Genomic DNA, 22,679 nt, shown 5'->3' with positions numbered 1-22,679 from the left:
AATGCAGAAGTTAGGATAGGAGTGAGGAAGATGGAGGGTCTAGCTCTCTGGCCATTTGGCTTCTCACTACCTTTGCCCTCATAGTACACCCAAAGGGTCTTCTTGGAACAAAAGGATTCTACGTAGAGGAACAGACGTAGAATGGCAATCATTTGGTCAGTCCCACCAAGTCTTATTTAAAATTGAACTTATAGACCAACTTAATGTGAGCCTTACCTGTACATCTCCTTGTCCGTGCCAGGGTTTCTCTAACTACCGACAATATCCTTGCACTCCTATTACAGAAAACACTGGAGTTCTGTTTGACTCATTTCAATCCTTCTTCTGCCATAACCAATCTGTTGCCACAGTCTGCCATTTCTTATTTCATAACAACTGTGCCTCTGTGACATAAAATAAGCACCTAAAAACAAAGTCACTCCAGCAATTCATCTTACCCACATGATAACAACCCAGGAATTGAAATAAACTTCCAATGCATTAGCTAAAGTTCCCATTTATTATCTATATATTTACTATCATATAGACATAGCCAACACTCTTCCCGCTTCAGTTCTTCCTCTCAGGGTTGGTTCAGATGAATGTTCCCCTCATGGGAAATAAGAAATACTGCTGTCACACAGCAGTCTTTCCCTCACCCTATTCCTATGACTATCTGCACGGGTGGCAGCCAACTCCCACAGACCTACCTCCATTCGGTATGTCTCCATGCGGACACTCCTTTTGGAGTGTCCTTGGACATTTCATGTTTATTCAAATCCTCATTATTCTTGCCCACCATAGGGCCTGGGCATTTTTGCCCATATACTGTCTGGGAGTAATCACTCACCGTGATTTTGCCCTAACCCTTCTTCATGAGAGACGTTTTGTTCTGGAAGAAGCACCACAGAGCCATTCCCAGAGCAGCTGGAGGGCATCCTAGACCAGCTTAAAAAGGCAACTTCAGACCAACGCTGTGGATGGCATTCTTTCACCTATGGAAATGTGCCTGTTCAGTTTGCTCATTACAAGTTATTCACTTACCAAAAAAAGCTATTAAAACAAATAAGTGAGTTTAGCAAGGTTACAGGATTCAAGATCAATATACAAAAATCAATTGTATTTCTATATACTAGCAACAAAGAACCACAAATTGGAAAAAAATCAGTACTATTTGTAATACCATCCAAAAAAAGTGAAACACTTAGGGGTCACTCTGACAAATATTGTGCAAGACCTGCACTGAAAATGACAAAACATTGCTGAGACCAATTTTTAAAAACCTAAATAAAAACCATATTCATGAGTTGGAAGACTCAATAATGTTAAGCCGCTAATTCTCTCAAAATTGACCTAGAGAGTCACTGCAATTCCACTCAAAAAAATCCCAGAAATTAACATACTGATTCTAAAATTCATATGAAAATGCAAAGGACAGAACAGCCAAAACAACTCTGACTTAAAAAAAAAAAAGTAGGGGACTAAAAGCACCAAATTTCAAGATTTATGAAGCTACAGCAATCAAGACAGCAGGGTACTAACGTAAAGATAGACAAATAGATCAATGGAACAGAAAGAATCCAGGAATGGATTCTTTAACGATATGGATTTTTGAAAAAGGTGCAAAGGTAGTTCAGCGCAGAAAGGGTAGTCTTTTCAATAAACAATGCTGAAAAACTTAGATAGCTATATGCAAATGAAGAACTTTAATCACACTTATACAATAATTAACTCAGAATGGTTCATAGACCTAAACCTATATCAAACTAAACCTAAAACTATAAAACTCCTAGAAGAAAACATATAATAAAATCTTTGTGATCTTGAGTCAAACAAAGATTTCTTAGATACAACATCAAAAGAACAATCTACAAAAGAAAAAAAATCAATAAATTGGACTTATCAAAATTAAAAACATCTGTTCTTTGAAAGACTGCTAGGGTCATTAAAACACAAACCACAGACTGAAACAAAATATTTACAAATCAAATACCTTATAAAGGAATTGTATCCAGAATATATTTAAAAGCTCTTAAAATCAACAATCAGATTGCAAGCGACCCAATAGGAAATGGGCAAAAATATGAATAGACACTTCACCAAAGAAGGCATATAGATATTAGCACATGCAATGATGTTCAACATCATTAATCGTTAAGGACAGAAAACGTGAAACTACAATGCGATGGCACTGCACACCTATTTGAATAGCTAAAATTAAAGAGACTGAGCATACCAGTGCTAGTGAGGATGTAAAACTGGAACATTCATACACTTCTGGTGGGTGTGTAAAATGGTACAACTGCTTCAGAAAACAGTTTGGAAGTTTCTTAACTAAAACATATACCTACCATATGATCCAGCCATTACATTCCTAAGTATTTGTCCAAGAGAACTAAAAGCATGTGTCCATACAAAGACATGAACATAAATATTCACAGTTGCTTTACTTTAACAGCCCAAAACTGGAAACTCAAACATCCATCACAAGATGAATAATCTGTGGTATATCCATATAATGGAATACTACTGAGCAGTAAAAAGAAATGAATTATTAATGCATGCAAAAATGTGAATAAATTTCAAAATAATTATTCTGAGCAAAAGGAGACAGACTACATACCCACACATCCCCATAGAAAGAGTAGATAATGTGTGATTCCATTTTACATAAAATTCCGGGAAGTGCTAACTAATCTATAACGACAGAAAGCAGGTCAGTGGTCTCCTGGAGAAAGTGCAATGGGAGGGATTACAAAAGGATGCTTTGGAGGGTGATGGATGTATCCATCATCGTGATTATAGTGATAGTTCACAGGTGTTTACGTGTCAAAACACAACAAATTGTGCACTTTAAAATGTGTGCAGTGTGTTGTGTCAATTATACTTTGATAAAGCTCTTCAAATAAATTTAAAAATAAAAAATGATTTAGGAAGAAGAATTAATCATACGTGGTCCAGTCTCTGCACAGCGTCATATTTAAACAACTGTTTGGCAGCCAAGAATTAAGTGACAAGTCTTAATCTTTATTGAGGCTGCTGAAAAACATCAAATGGAACGCAATTCATAATTGAGAGCAAAATCAATTTGTCATCCCTACCCGTATTATCTACTTGCCATGCATGCCTGGAGTAGCCCCCAAAGACTTGTTCCCTCTCTCTTTAAACCCCCCAAATCCCCTCTTCTTCAGCCCTGCCCAAGAAACTGACTGGTCTTTTCCCCATCCTTCCCCTAACTGCCTGGATGTATTCTCCAGTCACTCTGCCACCCCGCCACCAGTACTTCCATTTCTTCTCAATTCTGATCTCCTCTTCTAGTTTAACATTTTTCTATTGTCCTAAGTAGCCTGACTAAACCCCAGAAGCCAAAATGTTAAAATAATCTTGCTTGGAAGCAGAATAAGTCAGGACGGAGAGGAATGCTCATACATTAATGATTTTTTTAATTCCAACAGCTGGGGGTGGAGGGGACTGTCGTATTCCTTTAAGAAAATAATAATAAAGATTGGCCCTAATATCCTGGCCCCTCTCTGCATAGAGCTCCTTTCTGATTCTTACATTTCCTCCTCACTTATTCTCTCAGGCAGAGACTCAGGTCCACTTCAGTCTTCTCATTCTGGCTCTAAATGGCACCCTTGTGCCTAATTCCCCATCCTAATTCACCCTTCTTATTCCTTTTCCACAGCTGTGGCTATTCTGCCTCTTTTCTGAACCCCTTCCCCAAGCCACTCAAAGAGGAATGACCAATTTCATCCTTTCTAAACATGGTACTGCCATAGCGCCTTCTACATGTACCTTTGGTTTGTATATGATACAATTTCTTTATAAATTTAAAGGCTCTATTTGTTAAATGTTTGTCTATTTGTCTGCATATAATTAATAGAATGCACGTGCCTGCCTACATCACTGCTCTCTATAGAAGACTGTAAAGTTCTAGAGAACCAGGGGTCCATGCATGTTATTACTTTTTCCAGGCTCCTTATCATGGCCGGCTATGGCATCGCCTGGCTGAACAGTAGATAATGTGTGATTCCTTTCACCACTTTACCCCCTCCCCCCACCCAGGGCACCTACCTCCTGCTTCATGTGCCAACATTATCAACCCACTTATAGGGCCCAACTCTGCATCCCCAACACAGCACCATCCTCTTTCATACTCCCAAGCATTACCCACTGCCTAAAACACAGGTGGGTAAGCTTTTTTCTGAAAAAGACTAAATAGTAAATATTTTAGGCTTTCTGGGCCATTTGGTCTCTGTCACAACTACTCAACTCTACCATTACAGCACCAATGCATAGAGAATACATTAATGAATGAGGGGTTGTGTTCCAATAAATCCTTATTTCCAAAAACAAGCCACAGGCCAGATTTGTCCCACAGGCTACGGATGCCAAACACTGGGCTAAAGCAGCCTCCCTTCCCAACTTCCATCTGGTTAGCTCCTGGCTTTCCTACTAGATTCAGTGCAAGTTACCTTCTCGGAGTGCTTCTTCCTGTTTCTGGTTGGGTGCACCCTTTCTTTGTAACCCCACAGCATAAACACTGAATGTATTTTGCAGGGGCAAGAAAAGCTTCTTCCCCCAGGCTGATGTTTCCTTCCATGGGGAGGGCGTTCCACCACCATAACACAGCTGGCCTCCCCGCCTCCCACTCACTCCTCCCATGGGCAATGGAGCAACTTGGAGTAGGCTTACTCCTACTCTCGTTCGGGGGAGCAAACTGACCACAGAGAGGACACTCCTCCTGCTTCCCCAACACCATAAGGGGCACACGGTGCCATTACTTGGAAAGGCTGGTCTGTCCAGTCCTCCCTGTGCCTGGGTGCATAAATCTGCCTCACTCCACAAGTCTCCATTATCAGTTTAATCAGTACTAACAGTTATATTTTGATCTCTATCTTACTTCTTGATCATCTCTTAATTGTTTCAGAACTCTAGAGGGAAACGGGAGCTACTTACTAGGCCTCACTGAACCCCAACCTATACCACTAGCCATAGCACTAAGCATGTTGCTGAGAAATGTTCCCTTTGCATATCTTGTTTCACTTTGGTCAGTGATTCTCAGAGCAGACCTCAGTCCTCTGGAGGGGCCTTCCAATTGCCATTAGCTCACACAAAATTCTAGGCAAAAAGATCTATATGGGACAAAGAAAATTAATGAACAGACCAAGAAATGCCAAGTCTTTCTTTCATACTGACAGCAAATGACACACTTCCCGTTACCTTTTATTTTAATTTAATGTTACTTACTAATAACCTACTAAAGTGAGTTAGCAGTAGTTTCTTCGTTGAATGTATGAATAGAGTTTACTGAATCTTTTTTTTTTTTTATTTATTGGGGTGACAATTGTTAGTAAAATTACATAGATTTCAGGTGTACAATTCTGTATTACATCATCTATAAATCCCATTGTGTGTTCACCACCCAGAGTCAGTTCTCCTTCCATCACCATATATTTGATCCCCCTTACCCTCATCTCCCACCCCCCACCCCCCTTACCCTCTGGTAACCACTAAACTATTGTCTGTGTCTATGAGTTTCTGTTTCTCATTTGTTTGTCTTGTTCTTTTGTTGTTTTTAGTTTATATACCACATATCAGTGAAATCACATGGTTCTCAGCATTCTGTTAAAACTCTGGCAGCCACTCTTTCGGAAATACTGCAAAAACTTTTATTGAGCGTGAGCATACAAGACAGAATTTCAGTAGTTTTCAGGAAAGACAATTTGCAAATAACGTACCATTGATGCTGTCTTCAATTGATCAATTTTCAACCACTGCTATTTGAGTTTTGCTTTTGCATTATAAATTAACATTAGTATAATGTCTTTATCAATTTAGTTTATTATGTATCATTTGGATAACCTTACAGTGTAGATTAATGCATATTTGTCCATCTGAAGGACAGAATGGATAAAGCCAGACTGCTTGGTTTGTATCCCAATATCTCTACAGATCAACTGTCGGACTTTGGGTAAATTACTCAATCTCTTACAGCTCAGTTTCTTCACCATTAAAATGGGGAGAATAGTACCTATAGCATAGGAATAATGGGAAGATGAAATAAGATAATCCATGTAAAGTACTTAGACCACATAGTTAACTATTACTATTATTATTATTATTATTATTATTGTGTGAATAGGACTTTTGAAATCTAATTTTCCAATAACTAGACTTTAAGCTATGTATACTCATAGACATAGTTCAAATACAACTCATCCATAAATCTATTGCTAAAGCAGATATATCTGTAATCCTGTCAAAATTTTTTAATATCATATGTTTCAGTAGTGATACATTTTATAGCACATGTTCATTTGTTTAGTATCTATTGTCTGCCTTCTCTACCGGAACCTAAAACTTGTAAGAGCAGAGACCTTTTCTTATCTGAGATATCTACTATAACCCAAATGCCTGGAACAGTGCCTGGCACACAGTAGGCTCTCGATAAATTTTTTTACTGAACTAATATGCTAACTATGAATTTATACTATATAACCTGCAGTACAGTATTGAGTTTGGTGTAATAAAATTACTGGATTATCAAAAAAAAATTACTAGATTATCAAATTTTTCAGCATTATTTTATACCTTAAAACCACGTTTGTCATGTCATATTGTCATCTTGTTAAGTAAATAATGCGTGACCTGTATATATTCTTCTTTAATTCTTTGCTATCATTATTTTCCACCGAGAACACATGGAATAGGTGACCACAGGTCTTTTGCAAAGCCTGAATGGGCCACAGCCAAAGAAAGAACTGTATTTTCAATCCAACAATATAAAATATTACATGACCCTGCAGCTCCAGTTTTACATATATGCATAAAAGAAATATGTGGAAAAGTCCATCAAAAGATACGTATAATCAAAGATTGAAGCATAATACCTGAGACAATAAACTGCATAGAAGAAAACATAGGTACTAAACTTATGGACCTTGGGTTCAAAGAGCATTTTATGAATTTGACTCCAAAGGCAAGGGAGGTAAAAGCTAAAATAAACGAATGGGACTATATGAAACTTAAAAGCTTCTGCACAGCAAAAGAAACCATCGACAAAATAAAGAGGCAACCAAGTGAATGGGAGAAGATTTTTGCAAACAGTGCCTCCGATAAAGGGCTAATATCCAACATATGAAAGGAACTCGTGAAACTCAACAACAACAAAAAAAGAAACAACCCAATTGAAAAATGGGCAGAGGACCTGAAGAGACATTTCTCCAAAGAGGACATACAAATGGCAAATAGACATATGAAAAAATGCTCAACATCACTAATCATCAGAGAAATGCAAATAAAAACCACAATGAGATATCACCTCACCCCAGTCAGAATGGCTATCATCAACAAGACAAATAGTAACATGTGTTGGAGAGGCTGTGGAGAAAAAGGAACCCTCATACACTGTTGGTGGGAATGCAGACTGGTGCAGCCGTTATGGAAGGCAGTGTGGAGGTTCCTCAAAAAATTACAAATAGAATTACCATATGACCCAGCAATCCCTCTCCTGGATATCTACCCAAAACATCTGAAAACATTTATACATAAAGACACGTGTGCTCCAATGTTCATTGCAGCTTTGTTTATGGTGACCAAGACATGGAAACAACCAAAATGTCCTTCGATAGATGAATGGATAAAGAAGTTGTGGTATATACACAATGGAATACTATTCGGCGGTAAGAAAAGATGAAATAGGACCATTTGTGACAACATGGATGGATCTTGAGAGTATGATGTTAAGCGAAATAAGTCAGACAGAAAAAGCCGAGAACCATATGATGTCACTGATATGTGGTATATAAACCAAAAACAACAAAAGAACAAGACAAACAAATGAGAAACAAAAACTCATAGACACAGACAATAGTTTAGTGGTTACCAGAGGGTAAAGGGGCTGGGGGGGGTGGGAGATGAAGGTAAGGGGGATCAAATATATGGTGATGGAAGGAGAACTGACTCTGGGTGGCGAACACAATGGGATTTATAGATGATGTATTACAGAATTGTACATCTGAAATCTATGTAATTTTACTAACTGTCACCCCAATAAATAAATAAAAAGGAATAAAAAGATACGTGTAAGAATGTTTTCAACAGCTTTGTGTATAATAGCTAAAAATTAGAAACAACCCAAAAACCCAGCATAGAAGAATACATAAGTGGTGCAGTATTTATACAGTGAAATATTACATAGCAATAAAAAGAAGAAGCTACTTTTACATACTTTTATATGTAGAAACATGAAGGAATCTCAGAGATAAAGATAAGTAAAAGAATCCAGACACAAAAGATAACATTGTATGATTCCATTTATATGAAGATTCAACTTACATGAGTTTATATGAAGTATATTCACTAATACACACAAAACTTATCTGTGGCTATATAAGTCAAAAAAGAGGCTGTCTCTGTTGGGGGAATGTGAGAAAGACTTCTAGGATCTGGGAAATGTCCTATGTCTTAATCTAGGTGACAGTTCACAGGTATGCATGTGTGTGTTATCGTTTACGTGTATAAATTCATTGAGTTGTATGGTTAAGATCTATACACTTTACAGTATGCATGTCATATTACAAGGAAGTGTTGTGTGTGTGTGTGAGAGAGAGAGAGAGAGAGAGAGAGAGAGAGAGAGAGAGAGAGAGAATCATTTCTGCCAGATTGCCATTTAGCTGGACCCTGGAGATACACTGATGAACAAAACAGACATGGTCTCTCCCTTCAGTATAGTGTATGTCTGGTGCTAGCTCAGTATCTATGCTCAGTAAGTTGGTGGTGACCTGAACTGAGCACTCTTTTTGCACACTAACCATTTAAACTTTTTAAAAAGACTACTGTGTATGCTAATGGCAACAGTGGAACTCAATATTTCTTTAACAAACGTTTTGTTTCATTTTAGGCTTTTTCAATCCAAGGTCATCAGGATATCTTATTATGGAAAAATCCCAGAAACTTTTCGTCCCTCCAGCAAGAGAGCTACATGCACTTTCATCCTGCAGATTTCAGAATTGATTCTCTGTGCTGCGAGCATTCTCCATATCCCACGGACTGGTGCGCTAAAATCCAGAGCAATGAACACACCTATGAAAAATGATGCTTTTGAGCCTGCCCTACGGTGCAGTAAATTTGAAAGTACTCTTAATAATAAGAAGAATCAACATTGACTTTAATGGTCCTCAAATCCATCACGTAATTTCATTAGCCACCCAGCACAGATGCAAGCTGGGGTGATGTCATACTTTTTCCCCTTGCTCTGAAACCTGAGTCAGGCGCCAGAGATGGAAACCAGTTTTACAGACTCTAATCGGATTAAAGCTTCTGGCAGCCACTGATCAATAGGTGGTAGCTGGAGGAATACCAAAATGTACAAAGCTCTCTCAGGCCCCTTCATGGGCACAGCCTCACTCAAGCAGAAGGAAAGCTCAGGTGGCTGCCTTCTGCAAGTGGGCAAACTGAAGCTGGTGTGTCCAAAGATACTGGGATATTTCCACTTTCCCCAGGACCCAGTCCACCCGGGAGACAGAGGGTATCACATACGCAGCCACCTCAAATACTCCTCTCTGGCCTTACCCAAAGGGAATCTCTAACTACTCACACACCCATCATATAGAAAACTAGCAGTTATAATCATGGGTTTTGGAGTCAGACACAGCTTAATCCAAAACCTAGCTCTTCCACTGACTAGTTAACCCCTCGTGAGCAACCCAACCTTTCTGAGACTCCGCTTCCTCACCTACAGGTGGAGTAAGCAAAAAGAGCTCCTGTGTGTAAAGCACGTGTGACAGTACCAGACCTATGTACTTGCATGCTTGATAAATGAGAGCAAGTAATGAAAGAAAATGGTCAGCTATGATTAATAGCTACTGATTATCATTTTAATTCATAAAACTCTGAAATTTCCCCTCCCAATCAGAGAGGAGATTGTGGGGGGGTTTTGCCTTTATCATTTTACTTATCTCAAACTTCCCATCTCTCAAACTTAGCACAAGCCAGAAGTCAGTGCCTACATGTGAGTATGACCCCCAGGTTGCTTTAACAAGAGCTTCAATAACACGGCAAAATACAATGACCTCATCATCTCAGTGTTGTAGCAGTGAAAATCGATGCTGCTGAAAAAGCCTGACAATCAATCAAGGTCTAGCCAGATATCTGTGGAAGTCAAACAGGCCCGTATAAAACACTAATTCACCTAGGGATCTCATTAAAAACTCTGCAGCAGTATTTCTCTGATGTAAGCTGGGAGTTTTCATTTGGGTTGCTGTGGTGTGTTTTTTTTGGTGGTTTTTTTTTTGTCCGACTGTGGAATCCCTGTGAGATCAGGGCTATATGTCTCCCCAGCAGCTGGCTTGGGAGCACTTTTATTACTCGGATGTCCTCACTTGCATTACCAATGCAAACGGTCATTCCTATGTCAATGTCATTCCACCCTCCTGTGGTGACTGGAAGCTTCTCCTACTGAAAGCACATGCTGCTTTAGTCCAGAGTCAGCTCTTGAAAGAGCAATAAACACTCTCTTTTTATTGCATTATATACAGTCATGTAGGAGTTATAGAAAAAATAATTTTAAGAGAATGCATTTCTATTCTATGGCCTTTTTCTAAATCCTCATAATTCAACTGTTGCTATAAAACAACTTTCCCTCTTCTGAGCTCAGGTCATTTTTAGAAATAGCACCTACTCTAGGCCCAGCAATCTTCTTGGCATGGGAGATAGAAGGATGGATAAAACAAGAGCCTTCTCTTCTCTGGGATTGTGAGAGACCACCAAGCACAGATCCCACTAACTCCAGACTGAGTTGCTGAAAAAAGACAAACAGGATGAAAGACAGGATGTGGCACATGCCACGGAATTAAGACTTTTTTTTTTTCCTCTAGCAGTGAAAAAACTAGACTCTGGATTATCCACTCCAGAACAAGCAACATAGAGTGGAAATATAAACTTGTACGGAAAGTGGGTGACCCAGAATAAGAAGACCCACTGTCTGCAGCAGCACTGACAACCTCATATTCATTCAGAAATTCGATAAAAGTCAATTCAGGAACCCAATTCTTAGCCTACTCCATATCCCATGCATACATGTGGGAAAGGGAATGAGTTTATACATTACAGACTATATATTCTTCAGGTCTTCGGGCGCACCCCCTAATTTCTTTAATTAGTCACCCTATCTATAGGTATAATAATACTTATCTCCTGGGGTTCTTGTGACAGTTAAATGAAGCAATCTACATGCAAATGTCTGGAAAAGTGCCTGGCTTATGTTAGGCACTCACTGAATGACAGCTAGAAGAAAACTCAGTTCCAGGGTACCAAAAGGAGTGTGACTTCACATGCTATGCCCCCTGGCAAGCTTCAGGTTTTTCTTACTTTGAAGCAGGAGACGCAGACTTTTCTCTAGCCACACCAGCCTAGAAACATCTAAGCTTAGCTACTAGCAACAACTCAACCTTGACAAGATATCTAGAAATGTATCCAACAAAAACATGAAGATGACAGGAATATAAGTAATCCCAACAATTGTAAATAAAGCTCCCTTATTAAATGATAACATAATTTCAGACTGATTATTTTCTGATGAGCTTCAGGTACATGCTATTTATTAGAATATGTCATAAAATAGTACAAAAAGGTTGAAAATATGCAGATGCCCAAAGTCAGACCAGGAAAATACAAAAAGAAAACACTATAGCAATGTTAACATTAGCTCATACAGAATTCAAGGCAAAAACATCTATATGGGACAAAGAAAATGAATTCATATCGATAGACCAAAATAGATAGCAGCACTGGCAACCTATTAATTTAGAAATTTGTGAACATTTTCACTCTCAATATCATGGCAGCAGATAGGTGAGAGTAATAGAGCACTCACAGTGTGTCAGGCACAGTTCTAAGCTCTTTATGTACAGCAACTTATGCAATCCTCCCAGGAGCCCTCTAAAGTAAATAAATGATATGATTTTATAGTTGAGAAGGTTTGTCAAGGTCTGTCAGCTCGTAAGGGTGGAGCTGGTATTCAAACCAGGCAGACAGACCAGCTCTTAAATTTTACTACATTCTCTCCAAAAAGTAAAAAAAAAAAAAAAATAAGAAGTGCTAGGAATAGGAAAAAAAAATTGTCAAATCCGTAAGTACATTGGGAAAGGTTAACAAACCATTCCCAAAATTTGTCATGTCAAGATGACAAAGAATATGTACAAAATATGTGAATAACACATATTACACACTTGAGTTCACAGCAAATCATATGTTCCCTAAAAAGAGGAGAGGACACTTTCTTTTCAAATGTCCGTGGAATGTTCTGAGAGAAAGATCATTTACTAGGCCATAAAAAATTCTCAATAAGTTTCTAAAAGTAGAATTCTTATAGGATCAATTGACTGATTAAAATAGAATTAAATTTAAAACCTCACTCTTCAAAATAACTTTTGTGTCATAGAATAAATAAAAACTTAGTTTATAAATTATTTAGAAATTAACATATGTTGAAATACTAAATGGAAAATTCTATGGGATGTAGCCAAAATCTTACTCAGGAGAAAAATCATATCTTTAAATAAGTGTTTTTCCTAAAACAAGAAATGTCTGGAATAAATATTTTTGGAACAGTAGACTGAGAAGCCAAAAAAAGAATAACAAAATAAACAAAAGAAACCAATGAATTAGAAAGTTTAAAACAACTAGAATTATTAAGTAAAACTAAGACAAGTTCTTTGAGAAAAAAAAACAATGTTAAGAGATGTTTGACAAATCTGACAAAAGAAAAAAGTTTGAAAAAACTTAAACAACATTGCGATGAGAAAATTAAATATAACTACAGATAGGGAAGAAACAATTTTTAATAAAATAATACTACTTATAACTTTATGCCAAAAATGTGAAAGCCAAAAACAAAGATCAACAATGTTCTAAGATAACTACTTGAACTTTTTTTAAAGAACAGAAATTGAAAGAATTAGTTAACTCAAACCCTCAAAAAGTTCCAGATGTTGGCTTTATAAGAAAGTTCTATAAAGCTTTTAAGAACACATTTCACAAGACTAGTATAACCCCAATGTCAAAAATGACCGAGATAGTGGGGAAAAGTAACCTATAAGTCAAATTCACTTATGAATATGATCTACACATATATACCCTAAAAATAGTAACAAAAAGAACCAACAACACATTAAAAAGAACAATATAGTACCTCTAACTAGGATTTATTTCATGAACTCAAGGGTAGATTAACATTAGAAAATCTATCAATGTAATTCACTAAATTAATCGATTAAAATAAATGATCAGTTTGATAAATGTAGAAAATACAGTTGATAAAATTCTATATTCACTCCAGGTTAAACTTATGAATAAACTAAGAATAGAAGGAAACTGATCTAATATTATACAGAACATTTTTTTTAATCACAAATAATCTCTTTTAAAAAGTTAATATTATCAGGGGAAACAATTTGAGTCGCTATTCTGTATTAAAAAGAAATTAAAGGTATTTAACAACCAAATACAATGAGTGAACCTTTATTGGATCCTTGGTTTAAAAATATGATAAAGGCGGCAATAAAATGTACTTTGGGTAGAAAATATGTAACGTACAGAGCAGTAAAAACATTAGTATCTCTATTTGATGAAGAGGTCTTATTGATCAATATTTTTAAAAAGACAAATCATCTCCCACACCTCAAAAGTAAGAAGAATCAGGGCACTTTCAAAAGAAGAAACAGAAATTTCCAAAAAAATTTTGAAAAGACATTCAGCCTGATTAGTAATCAAAGAAAGGTAAATTAGAATAACAACAAAATATCATTTTCTACTTTAAAATCAGCAAAGATCATAAAGAATAATAATATTCAAAGTTGGTGAGGTATAAATATACTACAGGTGAAGTATAAATTTGTTCACCTTTTTGGAGGTAACAAATTAGACAATATACACCAAAATTTTACATAAGCATTCCTTTTGACCTAGCTGTTAAACTTGTAGAAACTTCCCAAAGGAAATAATTAAACAAATGGGTAAAAAATTAATGTATATGATTTCTTTGTGCAGTACTGTTTATAAAAAGTTTAATTAAATTCAAACAACCAATTAAATCGTGCCATAGCCTTATAACCAAACTCTTAAGTGTTGTAAGGAACAAGTAAATCTATATTTACTAGCATAGAAAGATGTCCATGAAATATTTTATAGATGAGTAGGTCTAATATTATATTGTTTACCTAAAAGATATATATGTGTTGATATTTGAGTTTATAGAGACATAGAAAAACTTCTTGAAAAGTATACAACAAATTAAAACAATGGTTATGTCTATAGTATAGAATTAAGGGGACTTTCATTCTCTACCTTATGTCTAAATTTTTCAGTATTTTATAATAAGCACATATTATGTTTATAATCAGAAAATTAATAATAGTGCATTGTGAGAGAAAGAAGAGGCACCCTGGGTTCCCTCAACCCCAGTGAAGGCAAAGTCCACGCCCCATCTCTGTGGGGTCCCCACGAAGCACCCCAGGCAAAGCCACTGGGACTGGGGCAAAGCCTAGATCAGCACTGGAAATCTTGCTTTGTAAAGCTCCCCACGCTTGAGCCTTGAGTCATGTCAGGGATTGGCCCCTCTTTAAGGTCACCCTTATTGCTACTGAAATAACTATTCCACATCTGGGAACAAGAAATACATTTCCCTAAGGACGCCCCTGTGTCCAAACCTCCACCCCGGTTTACCACCAGTTTAGGCTCTTGACCTGTAATGGGCCATCTGCTCAACATGTCTCTTTCTCCAGTTAACAGCCCTCATTATTTGTAAACTGTCTTAAAGCACAGATTCAGAGGCAAGGGCAACAAAAATGTCCCCTAAGTCTCCAAAATAAATCGATCTTTGTAATCTGCTTCCCAGGTCCCCTCTGTGAACACGAACATAACTGGGGCTGTCATCGTCACCATCACTATATCTTTGCCGGGAGAATCAATACTTAAAAGCAGACACTTAGCACAGGGTGCCTGGCAGATCGATACCAGCAGAGGCTAAGGGGGACTTGGTCAAAAAGATTCCGAGGGGCAAAGAGTATGTCTGGGGCTTCGCACACCCGAGGGTGATTCAGGAAACAGGTCTAAGATGCTGGGGCCGTGAAGAAAGACAGACTCTGGGCAATTACATTTATGGCTTGAATATCGTCTATGGGTAATTAATAATCTATGAATGTCCTGAATAAGTGCACATATTGAGTTATCCCATCATTAAAAATGGTGACAGTGTTAATGTGGTTCCTCTGGAGGGTTCATTAAGTGGCCAGACTGTCAAGTAAGGGTGGGTTTATATTTTAATTTCTTTCATTTACTCTTTGTTTTGTTCCTTTCCATTGTTCATAAATAGAAGTGGTAATTATTGGAAGAAAAAAGCATTTCTCAATTCTTTTGCGAGATATTACAGGGAAAGGTGGGGATTTACCTACAATCATCTTGCCAAGTCTGCAGAGAACTAAGTGGAAATAAGCAAGTAGCTGGAAAATTTTGGATTTTAGAGTACTTTGAAAAGTAGAAAGCTCTAAGTATTAGTAAGCTACTGTTTTTCATCTTGCACTGGGCATATATGATCTCAAAGTGATCTTCAAGACGCAGTAATTACTATATGGGGCAAGTCAAAACTCCTAGCTTACCAAGGAGGGCTGCACATACCTTGAGAAAAGTTCTCTATACGAGGTCTGACACTTAAGTTCGCGAACTTGCCACTGTGCGCTTACATTGGCAGCACTGTACAAACAGCTCGGTAAGGTTTCATTACCCCGGTATATCAGTGTCTCACAGCTGTGTTCATGTCAACGTGTGGCGGTGTCTTGCTGAGTGGTGTTCATTATTGTTGTTGCATGTTTTTGTGTGCCGTCACGAGAATGTCTAAGCTTGAATTAGAGCAACAAGCAAACATTCAATTTCTTGTTAAACTTGGCAAGAGTGGAAGTGAAATCAGAGACATGTTAGTCTAAGTTTATGGGGATACTGCCATGAAGAAAATGGCAATGTACAAATGGATTAAACGTTTTTCTGAGGGGAGAGAACATATCACTGACGAAGAGAGGCCAGGGCGGCCAGTAACAAGCAAAACTGACAAAAACATTGCAAAAATTCATTGAATGTTGCGTCAAAATCGTTGGCTGACTGTGAGAAGCATAGCAGACCAAGTAAACATCGATAGAGAAACAGTTAGGAAAATCTTAACTGAAAATCTTGGCATGAGAAAGGTGTGTGCAAAAATGGTCTGGAAGGAGCTCACCGATGAACAAAAGCAAAAGAAGTTTGTCAAGACCTTTTGGAGAGGCAAGATGATGTTTTGGGCCATCTTATCACTGGTGATGAAACATGGGTGTAACTATATGACCCTGAAATAAAGCATCAGTGTACAATGGAAGTCAGGCAATTCTCCACAGCCAAAAATATTCCATCACTCCAAATCAAGAGTCAAAATCATGTTGCTAACCTTTCTTGATATCAGAGGAATTATTCATTATGAATTTGTACCAACTGGACAAACAGTTAACCAAGTTTACTATTTTGAAGTGCTGAAAAGGCTGTGTGAAAAAGTTAAATGAAAACAACCTGAACTTTTTGCCAACAATTCATGGTTCTTGCATCATGAAAATGCACCAGCTCACATGACACTATCTGGGGGGTAGTTTTTAGCCATTAAACAAATAACTGTATTGGAACACCTTCCCTACTCACTTGATCTGGCCCCCAATGACTTCTTTCTTTACCTGAAGATAAAGGAAATATTGAAAGGAAGACATTTTGATGACATTCAGGACATCAAGGGTAACACAATGACAGCTCTGATGGCCATTCCAGAAAAAGTTCCAAAATTGCTTTGAAGGGTAGACTAGGCACTGGCATCCATGCATAGCTTCCCAAGGGGAGTACTTCAAAGGTAACTGTAGTGATATTCAGCAATGAGGTATGTAGCACTTTTTCTAGGGTGAGTTTGCGAACTTAACTGTCAGAACTTGTAAGGGAATAAGCCATGTGGATATTAGAAGTATCCTGGGTAGAAGAAACAGCAAACATGAATACTCTGAGGTAAAATCATGTCTACAGTGCTCAGGGAAAATGAGGAGACATACAAGATGAGATCACAAAAGTATGGCTGAAGAAGGGTAAATCATATAGTCCATCAAAGGACTTTGAGTGAGATAGGAAACCACTAGACAGTTTGCCCAAAGGAATAACATGATCTGAACTAGATGTTTAAAGGATTCCTCTCGTTGTTGTTATGTCAAAAAGACTAGGGAACGTGGGCAGAAGCAGGGAAACCACTGCAGTAATCTAGGAGATAGTGGGGGGTAGCTTGTTGAATGGGGAGCAGTGGAAGAGACACAAAATGGTTAGTTTGGGGTATTTTTTGAAGGCAGAACAGTTTTAATTGGACTGCAAGTGAGAACTCCCCAAGGATGTGGATTCTCAGAGAACCCAGAAAGGTGCCCCACAAGAGAGCCAGCAGCCATCTGATGACAGGACTAGATCAAGTAAGACCTGGCTCCATCTCTCCTCTCCCTAGCCCCACCCACCTTCTACCTTGAGTGTGATCCAAAATAGCGGCCTTCATCTCAAAATGAGGGAGAAGGGATATGATGCACACTGGGGGTAAAAATAAGCCAACCAGATCCAGCTTTTGCCCTATGATGACAGCCTGGCCTGAGCTGATGAAAGAGGAATTTATTCAATTATTACACGGACCTGGACATAATAAAGGGATGATCACTGTTAACTGAGAGGAGCCAGAAAGCTACTATGATTTGCCCTAAATTTTATCTTTCAGAAAAGAACTAGCTCCACAGAATAAACATAAAGGGACAGTGGAAGAAAAATCGTAATAAAGTTATTTTATTGTTATGAAGTCATGCTTGTTTAATGAAACAGTTGCTTTAGGAGGTCAAGACTAAAATGGTCAGCTAATGCTCTTTATGGCAAAGGCCAGTTAAAGAAGCAAATATACGTCCACTTGACAATACATACCTTCAGCCCCAAGCACAGCTTGCAGGAGCCCTTCTTTTAGGGTTACATCTTCAATGAAAAGCCTGTATGACACAAAACTGTTAGGAGCTGGTAGGAAAACAAAGGGTCTTGTTTTTGTCGCCAAGGCTGCTGCTACTACTGGTGTTATTCAGTAAAGCCCAAAAGATCTTGGGAAGCAGAAAGCCTGCACTGAATTTATGATTTAAATAGATTCCTCACAACTAAAGATAATCCTTCATTTGACATTTCTTCACTTCATTGTTTTTTTCCATATTGTTCACATCGAGCCTTGCCATTTCACTTATTCTTACCATAATGTACTTGCACATTTGCTGTTTTGATTATTATCTCCTACTTAAAGCTGACTTGGCACTTTCTTCCTGGGCCCTTATTTCCAGCAGCTTATAAATTTTATGAACAAATTACTATTTATTTATCAACCTCTTCCTCTGCCCAGCAGTAAATTTTTTGGAAATTTGGCCGAGAAAGCACAAATACTCTTTTTTAAATGAGACATCTAATGAAGAAAGCTATCATCTTTGGGAGAAAATATAAGCCAAGACGGTACTTTCTTTTAAATTATTGCATCACTTAAAAATAAAGAAATAAATATAACTTAGGAAATATAATATAAAGCAAAATATAGGTGGTTGTCCTCCAAAAACAGAATTAATTCCTTGGAGGAAGTATTTTACCAGAATTTCATTTCTTCTGGTATGTAGCTTCTATGCTGGAATGTTTCCAAAACAGTCATAATTCCCAAATCCCATCAAGTTACACGAAAAAATTGGAAAGTTCATTATGATTTCAGAAGTGACATTTGACTTACATTGGAGTGAGAGAGGTTGTCAAACTCTGGATTGACAGCCTCCACCATCAGCCACACTGTAAAAAGATATTAAAGTCACCACAAGGAGGATAGGTTGCATAAATAAACTTCATAGAGGAAGGGATCCAACATTTACTGTACTTTATAACTGGTGACTTACGTATTTATTTCATTTAACCTTCAAAGGCTACAAAACAACTGTTACTAACTCCACTTTGTAGAGAAAGACATTGGAGTTCAGAGGTTGAATGACTTGCCTGAGTTCACACAGTTAATAGTGGATCCTGGGTCTGAACAAAATCTATTTCTCTAAAATATAGCATTTTAATTTTAGATATTTGCTTTCGAACCTTCTCTTCCTTCCCATCAAAATCTACTACCAATGCTTCTAAAAGCAATAAAAATAGCTGATGGGCAGGTGAGATAAATACTGAAAAGGCTGAACAGATATATTAGAAAATGCTCAAGTTCACTAGCTATTAGGGAAATGCAAATCAAAACCACAATGAGATATCACCTCACACCTGTCAGAATGGCTATTATCAACAAGACAAATAGTAACAAGAGTTGGAGAGGCTGTGGAGAAAAAGGAACCCTCATACACTGTTGGTGGGAATGTAAATTGGTACAGCCACTAAGGAAAACAGTATGGAGTTTCTTCAAAAAATTAAGAATAGAATTACCATATGACCCATCCATGCCTCTCCTGAGCATCTACCCGAAAAACCTGAAAACATTTATCCATGAAGATACATGGACCCTGATGTTCATTGCATCATTATTTACAGTGGCCAATACATGGAAATAACCAAAGCATCCTTCGATAGATGACTGGATAAAGAAGATGGGGTACGTACCAGAGGTGCCAAAAAAATTAAAATGTATACAAGTGGACACTTTGGTCAACGTTGCTCAAGCAGTAGTTCGCCGTAATCAGAAATGTCTGGACGCTGATGGGAACCACTTTGAACACCTCTTGTAGTTGAAGAAGTCAAACGTGACTTGTATTCATCTTTTGTTATAGGTATATATTGAGTATTACAAATTTAATACAGTTTTCCTTTCTTAAAATGTGTATACATTTCTTGGCACCCTTTGTATATACAATGGAATACTACTCTGCCATAAGAAAAGATAAAATACTGCCATTTGCAACAACATGGATATGAGATTATCCCGCTAAGCAAAATAAGTCAGACAGAAAAAGTCGAGAACCATATGACTTCACTCATATGTAGGATATTAAACTAAAAGCAATAAAGAAATAAGACAAACAAATAGAGAAACAAAACCTCATAGATACAAATAAGAGTTTAGTGGTTACCAGAGTGTAAGAGGGGTGGGAGGATGGTAGAAAAGGGTAAAGGGGGTCAAATATATGGTGATGGCAGGAGAACTGACTCTAGGTGGTGAGCACACAACGTGATGTATAGTGACATATTATAGAATTGTACCCTTGAAAGCTATGTAATTTTACTAACCACTGTCATCCCAATAAATTTAATTTAAAAAAAATACTGAAAAGGCTGAAAGTCAAGAGTTAAGGCAATCTGATTTCTGGATGATTATTTTGGAGGTAAGAGACATGGCCACAGTACCCAGGAGTCAGGAGGCTCTGGGTACCTCCTTCACTTTTGCTTCTCTTTACTGATAATCTCAACCACTCTCCCAGGAACCAGGAGTCCAACTAAGCAAGAGGACCACTTCCATTCACAGAAAAGTAAGCTGAGAAACTCAATCATCCAGACTTACACAGTGAATTCTATTCCAACTTCTTCATAATTAGAGAACGGTAAACCTGAATTAAACTATATCTAGAATTCTAAATTTCACAATTATCTGGCACTAAGGAAATCCAGAAGAGAGGCTGCCCAATTACATCTCTAGTAACAAAACACCACCTGTCTTTAATATCCTACGGGTAAAAAAATCCTGAAACTCAAAAAGATGGCCAAAAAAAAAAAAAAGAAAGAAAGAAAGAAAAATTCCCACAAAGCTAGGTGCTAAAATAAGATAATCTTTTTAATAGTGCAAAAGAAGCCAAACTCCAATGATAAGACCATTAAAGAATTTTACTGAAGACAAGAAAACACCCCAGGAGCTCTCAATTTTGACTCTGCAGAAAGGCAACTACATTACTATGCAATTACACAGACTACACTCCACTTTCCTCAGAAAGAAATAAGAAATTGGGCTCATATCAGGACACGTGCAAGGAAGTACGTGCCAAGATTTGTCCGGGATATTATATACAGAGGGTGCCAAAAATATGTATACACATTTTAAGAAAGGAAAAAACTGTATTAAAATTACACTGATGGTGACCAGTTTGAGCACCTTTTGTAACTGCAGAAGTCAAACGTGACTTGTATTCATTCATCTTTTGTTATCGGTATGTATTGAGGATTACAATTTTAATACAGTTTTTTCCTTTCTTAAAATGTGTGTACATTTGTTTGGCTCCCTCTGTATTTAATCTGAAATTAAAGCGATCTGATGATCACCTTGGCTTTCAGATATAAACCCATTTCATTGTTTGGGGAATTCCTTACTTTTGAGTTTGGGTAGAGGAAACAGAGGACCTACCCCCAGAGGAGCTGAAAATGTTAGTTATTCCTTCACCACAAGGGCCCATCCAGGAAGCAAAGTTTCTGCTGATTGGAGTTTCACACCAGACTGATGTGCTGAGTGCTCTTAATGCCTCTCTCTTCCTCTCTCTTCGTGTCCCTCTTGCTCTCCCTCTCTCTCATGCTAGAGGCAACAGCAGAAACTGCAACCTGAAGCTCCTGGCATAGAAGCTACTTTTAAAACTGTGCTACCTACTCACTATTCAGTCATTGAAGTGGTGGTACTGTCCTTATAGGACCAGGTCTTTAGTCTGTATTTGGGTATTATTTCACTTAACCTCCAGCCCTCTCTACAACTGTTTGAATGCCCCCTATCCTTAATAAGCCAAAGTCCATTGCTGTTGCTTGCAACCAAGAATGCTGATGGAATCAAATCCCAGCTCCAAAAGCATTTGCCTATTCAACTCACCAACGCTTTTTAATGGATGACCCACATCATTCAAAAAAGGTGTAGTTGTATTTTATGTACCTCAATTACTGGGATACAGAGTATAGATTTTATTTTAGAAAATTTCCACTTAAAACAAAAAGTTTGGAAAAAAAGATTTTGTTACTTAAATCAAGTTATCCAAAACAACAATCATCCTCTTGATGCCAAACCATGCCAGGCTCCTGATGTATTACTGTGATATGATATATAATACAATGTAAACATAATCCAAATGAAAGAAACACTTAGAAATGTCAAGAAAACATATGTGTGGCATGTGGTTTGCGAATCTGGGTCTCTGTGTGGAAAGGGAGGGTGGGAGAGGGGAAGGTGTAAGCAGCAGAAACAGAAAATAGTTACAAACACCACTATCATTGATTTGAGTTCATTTGAAGGGTTTCCCATATTTCCACATTCAGAATTCTGAAGTGATACCACAATGTGACTTGTAATTACTGATAACAAATATAAGGGCCAGAGTAGGATGGGAGTTGGGGAAAAGATTATGGAATGCTTCTTATTACAACTCATACCTAGTATTAAAAAAGAAAAGAAAAAAGTTTACCAGAAGTAATTTATGTAAGGGAACATTTGAGATTTTGTTCCCCAGCATATGTTGTCAGTTTGGATCAAATAAACTGTTACAAAAATTCAAAAAAAAGTAAGTTATATAAGACCAACTGAATCATTAATGCTAATTTCATTATATCAAAACACCTGGAGTTTAAGAGTAGAAAACAATAAGTTTTATGAATTTACAAGTATATAGCATATGTAAATATGCTAAATACTTTTTTTTGTTTGTTTT

At 37.5% G+C, this 22,679-nt stretch overlaps 1 long non-coding RNA gene across 2 annotated transcripts in view; it reads right to left on the bottom strand.

The window, feature by feature from the left end:
* The window catches only part of LOC141570423 (uncharacterized), a 121,415-nt gene that overhangs the window by 12,965 nt on the left and 85,771 nt on the right, over positions 1–22,679 (bottom strand). The window contains exons 1-2 of one of the 2 annotated variants that reach the window (XR_012494428.1): positions 18,815–18,878; positions 17,986–18,047 (exon numbers count right to left, since the gene is read on the bottom strand). The exons of the other annotated variant lie outside the window; for it this stretch is intronic. This is a non-coding gene — a long non-coding RNA (uncharacterized LOC141570423). Of the gene's footprint in view, positions 1–17,985; positions 18,048–18,814; positions 18,879–22,679 lie in introns of those variants that run through there. 2 annotated transcript variants of the gene reach the window in all.

This window comes from Rhinolophus sinicus, linkage group LG03 (genome assembly GCF_036562045.2).
Source record: "Rhinolophus sinicus isolate RSC01 linkage group LG03, ASM3656204v1, whole genome shotgun sequence".
NCBI lineage: Eukaryota > Metazoa > Chordata > Mammalia > Chiroptera > Rhinolophidae > Rhinolophus > Rhinolophus sinicus.
The sequence above is the reverse complement of the archived record's forward strand: the minus strand, read 5'-3'. Positions and strand labels throughout refer to the sequence as shown.